The sequence below is a fragment of the Arachis hypogaea genome, chromosome 11 (assembly GCF_003086295.3).
Source record: "Arachis hypogaea cultivar Tifrunner chromosome 11, arahy.Tifrunner.gnm2.J5K5, whole genome shotgun sequence".
NCBI lineage: Eukaryota > Viridiplantae > Streptophyta > Magnoliopsida > Fabales > Fabaceae > Arachis > Arachis hypogaea.
In genome coordinates this window covers 141,132,047-141,139,400 of record NC_092046.1, presented here as the reverse complement: position 1 = coordinate 141,139,400, position 7,354 = coordinate 141,132,047, and the positions used below count along the sequence as shown (strand labels likewise).

Sequence of the window (7,354 nt, the reverse complement as noted above, 5' to 3'; positions counted from 1 at the left end):
TTTAGTCACTCTATATATGTATATTAGGAATAGAAGGCGGGGTCATTCTTCGATTGGTCGAAGAGTGAACACATTGCCACTAAGGCGAGATGCATTAGATAATATCATTGGGGAGGGTGGAGATAGAAATTGCATATGGGAGTTAAGAATGAGTTTGAATGCATTTGCAACTTTATGTGAATTGCTACAAGTTCAAGGTGGAATAGACGAAGATGGTCATGTTGGCATAGGCGAGCAAGTAGCTACTTTCTTAATCATATTAGCTCACCATACCAAAAATTGCAGCGTACAGGTTAGGTTCTATAGGTCTGGTGAAACTATTAGTAGGTATTTTCACAAGGTATTGCGTTCGGTTTTGCGTGTCCAAATTATCTTATTTGCAAAGGCAGACCCTATACCGGAAGATTGTGTAGATCCCAGATGGAAATGGTTCAAGGTAGGTCGTGAATGAGCAATGTCTGGTGTGAATGAGCAAGTGAATCTTGGCCGTACACTGAAGAGTCTTGGTTTCACTACAATGGAGATCGTGCAAATTGCAAAAAAATTTGTGCAGAATCCATAATTGAAGGCAACCTTTTGGAGCTTAGACGAGGAAAAGGAAGCATTCGCACGAGATATAATGGACAACTTTTAACTATTGTTGATGTACTGGGTTATCTTAATTGTTAATTTATTCGGGTGTATTGCTAAACTTATTAAGATATTTTGCAAAACTTACTAGGGTCTTTTGGTAAACTTAATAGAAATCGCAGGGTTATGTTCTTTTTTTCTTATGCTGTACAAGTGAAGTATACTAGCTACATTGCAACTCTTTTGTGCATTTTGTTGAATTTTATTGAGTTCTGCATTATGTATGTTAATATCCTGCACTTCAATTATTTATTAGTGTTCATTTACTTGTATTGTATAATTTTGTCCCAAAAATTATCCACTTCTGCAGCACTTTCATCAAATTTTGTTTAATATGTGATGATTTTCTGCTATTCTACACTTCTTTGGCACAAAATATACTCTTATAAGTTAAAAAAAAATATATTATTAGCTAAAAAATCAGCAAACCAAAATAAATATCAAAGAAACCCCTTTTCATTGAATTTTCAATTCATATAAGTTCATTACAAGTGAAGGATCCAACAAACAATGGTGTATTTTCTAAAACTATACTAATATAACTCTTATGCTATTCTTAAAGCAACCAATAGCTGTGAGAATAGTTTTCTTATCCCTGCAGATGTATTCTTTGGGAGACCAAGACATCTTTAACAAAAATAGAAATGGCTATCAAGAATTGGAAGCTGAGTAGTAGTCCTGAAGAATATGACTAATAGTTCTTGGTTGATGGAAGATGTATACAGATTTTGTGAAAATCAACATGCTTGACGGATATATTGCTATGACTAACCATGACAATGCCTACAAGAAACCTGCATATAGAAGTGAATGAGAATTTAGGAAATAGTTATATCATCCGTAAAAACTTAAAAAACAGCAAACTACAATGATGGGAATAATTCAAAGATTTGATAGATATGATTATCACTAAGCAACAACAAGTGCAAATGCCTTTTGATTGATTCAATTGAAAGCTATCTAAATTTATCCAACATAGAAGATGCTTGCACAAAATCCAGAAAACCTAATAGAAATCAAAGCATCAGTTTTACACTTTTGGATGATAAATAGAGAGAAAAAGTATCATGAACATTTCATCCAATTCTGATTTAACAAGCTAGAAATTAAAAACATGTTTCCACCAAAAATGATTAATTATTTATCTCAACATACATAGGAAATAATTGTGAAAAGAAGAGTAGGTTTAGATACACTAGTCCTATTAAAAAAATGGAATGAATCATGCAGAGACACAAACAAGATTTTTGAGGTTTTAACCATAACACCTTTTTAAATATTATTATGACTAATTGCATTGCAATATCTGGCAGTATTAAGAGATAATAAAAAGACGTTAATAAAAATAGCAAAAAAATTCAGATTCAATTTAAGAGATAATATCAAATAAGTTTCTTAATCCTAATGCTTTTGGAGAATTCTTTTTTTTCCTTTATGCAGTAGCATTTTTCAAAATTAGCCCACAAAAAATCACATCCAATGAGGTGGTTTCAATCAATTCTTATGATAATAACAACAACCACATGAAAGCAATCAACTTTATTTTCTCTTTGTTTTCACTAATACCGTGAAATTAAAAACAAACTACTGAAGTTCCTAACAAACAAATTGCCCAACTTGGAGTAAGTGTGACTAAAATCAGATAGAAAAATAAAATGGAATGTGAATTCAATTTGACATTGGGTTCTTACCTCCAAGGATTGTGTGGAAAACCTGATGCTAGTCACAAATGTGGATTAAATCAGAGACAAGTCTATATAGGGGCTTCCCAACCATTAGAAGATCAGCTGAATCCGGGAGAATTTGGAGTTTCAAAGGGTCCACATTGAGTCCATACTTGAACCCGATATCCTAAACCCAGAAACAAATCATCAAACACACTGTAACAAAAGTGGATTTGCAAACACCCACACAACAATCAAGAAGAAGAAGGAGAAAAAGAAAAAAAGAGTAGAAGAAGAACCACAGAGATTCACCTCGACGAAGAAGAATCCTTGACGAGGAGGAACCGCACCGAAAAGATCCAAGAAAAGGCGAAGAATGAGGACGCCAACTAGGGAGAAAAGAGATTTCTGGGGATAGAGGGGGGAACCCTCGAACCAACTTGGGAAAAATAGGAATCTGAATAGCTTTTGCCTTTTTCTTTCTTTTAATTATTTAATTTTTAATTTAAATTAACGGGACAAAACGGTCATTTTCAATTAGGTAGTGTCTTGTTCTTTGTAAACCAAACATAGTATTAGACATTATACTAATAACATGTCTATCATATCCAAACAGTATACATAGACACAAATATTTTATGTCCATGTCTCAAATATCTATGTCTCAATGTCTATGTCTTAATACATACACAAAACAAACACAGTCTTATAGTCGTCTTGAAGTTCACAGTATAAATGACGTCAAAAATTATTTATCGACGGATTATTTTATCTGACGTTAATTATCGATGAATTTTTTGTCGATTTTTTAATAAATTTATCGAAATTGAATTGCTGATAACTGTTGGATTATACTAACGATAATTTTGTTCGTTAATAAATTTTACGGTAATTTTTTTAGCACAGTTACATTATAAAAAACTCTTATTAACAAAATTAGGACGAAAATTTAAAATTACTAAAAATCAGTAAATTATTTTATTAAAAAATAAATTGTCTAAATATAAAAATATCACAAAAATATCAAACAATGAAGTAGACATTAAAAAAAAATTCATAAACCCTACAGATCTCGATAGTCGTCGTCGTCGTCTTTCTTCTGCTGAGGCGGCGGAGTAGGTGCTGATGTTGGTGCCCCACCAGCAGCGTTGCCGCTGCCTCCAGCGCGCATCTGCTTGTTATACACCTCCATCTGCTTTCGCAAACGATCTAGCTGCTCCAGTTTCTTCATCAAGTTCGAGCTGACGGCAACGACTCCTCTCACGCGTACAAGAAGGTCGTTGTACCTCTGCTCAGACTGCTCCACTTGTTGATGAAGCTCCTGTATCAGTTTCTGCACCTCCTCCCTCAAGTCAACAACTTTTTGGAGATCGACATGGCTGGTGACAGAGGCAGAGGAAGCCACAATGCAGAAGAGCGAAGGCCACTGGTGAAGAACGTTCTTAACCCAAATCGGCGATTCTTATGGGGTTCAGAGGCAGTCTCGCGCCAAACCCTATCAAGATCTACCACTGAGGTCTTGTTTCCGACTTCGTTGTTCCCATTAGACAACTGAGATTGTTGAGTCACGGCCTCCAATATCTGCATATAATCATCCTGTGTCACATAGGTTGTGGTTAGGATAACAGTTAATTGACTTTAAACTAAATAAATTTGAAACTTATAATTAATTGAAACTCACATAATGGGTCGTATACCACTCGTCATCAAATCTCTCCTTGTTGGCCTTCAAAGTATGTGTATACTTGAAGGTCTCCGCCAATATCATCTCACGATCCAACGACTTAGACTACACAATTCAAATTAACCACTAAAATAAATCAACAAATAACTAATTCAAGTAACTTTTAACAAACATTACCAGACTATTTACCAGTCTGCTCTTCGTTTTCATGAAGGTCGCCAACCCACCCGTATACTTCGACGACCTCGATGAAGCCTTGTTAGATGTTTGTCAGACTGCGACGCTTGAACCCCTCATTATTTTTAAAATGGGTCTCCAGTTCCTTCTTGATAGATGGACGGATCTAGGTCGTTAGGTGGTCGCGCCCTGACGAACGTCGCTCATCATCTGCTGAAGTCGATTAGCTGCCCAGTGATTGTAGATCTTCTAGATTATGAGATTATATTTCGTATCCCATATGAATTTCAACTGCACAAAGTGATTCAACAACATTAGTTATTCGAAATAATTACAGTTTAAATACAGTTAATTCAACAATATTGGGTTCTTACCGCCCACTGAAACCATCTTTCTCTGGTCTCAGCAGGGATCTTTGTGTAGCTCGGCCATGGGTGGTCGTACATTGACTTAATCACTTCGGAGATCTCCTGTGTACATGCACTGTTATTTTGTGTAAACCTATCAATGAAAAAACTTAAGATTAACAAATACATAGAAACACATAAACCTTAATAAATTCAAAATAGATTGCAGATAAAAGACATTAAAATAGTATGTACTCATGCCTGCATGTCATCAGGTCAAATCCTCAGCCGGATGACGGACGGTGGTGGAGGGACATCTTGCTGTGACGTACTAGAGGAATCACCCACCGTGGGCTTTGTCGCTTCTGGATCTGTAGGGGGTAGCAGAAGAAGGCGCGTAGTTCGAATTTGGGACCATGATGAATTGCTAGTCCGCTGGACCCACCTATGACGTCATAGGGGTCAACGGGGTAGTCGAAGTAGAGGGCAATGACTGAGCGGTCCTGGAGATTTGGTGAAAACCCCCTACCACAACCACGAGACCCACTCATCTACCTTTACTACTTGTCGTCATGTCTACAAAGAAATATATTATTAACACTAATCAGCATATATACTACACAAATTATTCAACATTTAGATTATTTCAAAAAAAAAAAATTGACATAACCTCTCCTAATCTTTACAGTTCCCACAAATTCAACTAATCTCAATCCACAGCATCAGTAAAAATACAATTAAATTCACAATATTTCTAGCAAAATATATTAACTTGTTTTCATTCTTGAATTCATACTATATATAATGTTGTACATATAATATTACAATGTCAAACACAACAATTTATTCAATTCAATTAAAGAGTTTAATTGAAAAATTTTAAATAATAAAAATCTAACTAAAAAATTAGGTTAATATATAAATATTTCCAAACTAGTTAACCTTTAAAAAATAAGCCTATATTTCAAGAATAAATAGTAGACATCATTACATTATACACATAAAAACATGTTTACATAAACCTACCTCAAGAAAAACAAAACTATCTAGTTAGCAAGGTTAATTAGTTATTGAGATTGAATAAGAAACAAAAAAGAGACTCAACTTACAAATTTTACAAGCTTTAGAGTTAACTATTATTACTATTAAACACTGCATATATAACTAACTATATTATATCAACTTAAGGTTTGTAATATTTTTTGGTACATTCTTTACTTCAAAATTCAAGCATCTTGCACTTTTTTCTAAATTTAAATTAACATATAACTAATTCCTAATTTCTAAATTAACTTCATCCTAAATTTTAAATTAGCAGATGATAACCAAATCCTAAATCTTAAATTAACTTTAACCCTAAACTCTAAATTAGCATATAATAATCAAATTTTAAATCTTATATTAACATATAACTAATTCCTAAATTCTAAATTAACTTCATCCTAAATCTTAAATTAGCATATGATAACTAAATCCTAAAGTAATCCTAAACTCTAAATTAGCATATAATAATCAAATCCTAAATCCTAAATTAAATATAACTAAATCCTAAATTAACTTAAATAAGGAAAAAGAGAAACCATGAAACTTGAGAGGCGAACAGAAGAAGAAGAACAGAGAGAAAGTGAGAATCGCGTCGGTGCTGGACAGCAACGGTGACAGTACTGGATGGCGATGGCGGCAGACGAATAGAGAGAAAGAGGGAGTCGCGGCTAACGGAGGGGAGAGGAGGAACGAGTTGGTTTCAATGAGAGGGAGAGGAGGTGGCGACAGGAGAGGCAGGCGGCGGGGAAAGGAGGCCGTTAGAGAGAGAAAGGGATAAGGGAAGTTAGAGAGAGAGAGAGAGAGAAAGAGAGAGAGGAAATTTTGAAATGAAAGGGGAGAGGGTTCGCGCTTTGAATTTTAGGATTCGTTATCATTAGATTTATCGGCGGATAAATCCGACAGTAACTCATTGCGGGTCACCAAATGCAACGTTTCACTAAAATGAATTTTTTTACGGTAAATTTCACGCTAAATTTCGTGTCTATTTTCTCTCCAAGTATTACTGGCGAATTTATTGTCGAAAACGGAAATCCACCTGTAACAATTTGACCAAACGAATTTCATATCAAAACTATCCATAAATCCGTCGGTAAAGCTGACGATAATATGCGACGCTAAATCCGACAGTACTCAATGTTTTTCTTGTAGCGACTATTTAAATGTGAGAAATTTTTTTTCTTTTAAAAATAGAATTCATTTTTATTTAAGATTCAATTCTATGATTTAGAATGACTTTATCGTATTAATAGAATGAAATTTAATTCTTTAGTTTATAATAATTTTTATGAGTTAAAAAACAAATTCTTTTATAATTTTGTCCTTGAAAAATTATTTTATTAAACATTCATTTTTTTTAAAATATATAAATAGAAATATTTTTTATATTTGATATATTGAGTTTGTTTAATGTAAGAATTGATTTTAAAATTAGATTTCTTTTGGTCTGATTTGTAAACGAAGAAAAAATAAAAATTAGAATTCTCAAAGAAATTAAATTTAAGTCATTCTCTTTTATTTGTTTCAAAACAAAAAAAAAAGAATTCTTTTAATTTATAAATTTTTAAACAAATTCTAAATAAACTTAAGTCACAATAAATTAGTTTTTAATCTGAGTAAAAAAATATCGTAAAAAAAAAAATTTACTAATACTCTTAAATTACTACGTACATCTCATTAACTAAAATTAAGCCAATCAATTGCATAATTATTAACTGGCACATACTTATTATACTTACGGTGGGTATATAATTTCGAGCACATTTAAAAAGTATCCTTAAATTTAATATGATATAATTATATCCTCTATA

General features: G+C 33.2%; 1 long non-coding RNA gene across 1 annotated transcript; it reads right to left on the bottom strand.

Moving 5' to 3' along the window:
• Positions 1-1,064: 1,064 nt before the first annotated feature.
• Positions 1,065-2,717, bottom strand: LOC112724100 (uncharacterized). Its single transcript, XR_003163303.2, has 3 exons — positions 2,607-2,717; positions 2,322-2,481; positions 1,065-1,424 (listed from the first exon to the last, which is right to left on the bottom strand). It is a non-coding gene; the product is annotated as an uncharacterized lncRNA (long non-coding RNA).
• Between the last annotated feature and the right edge of the window lie 4,637 nt (positions 2,718-7,354).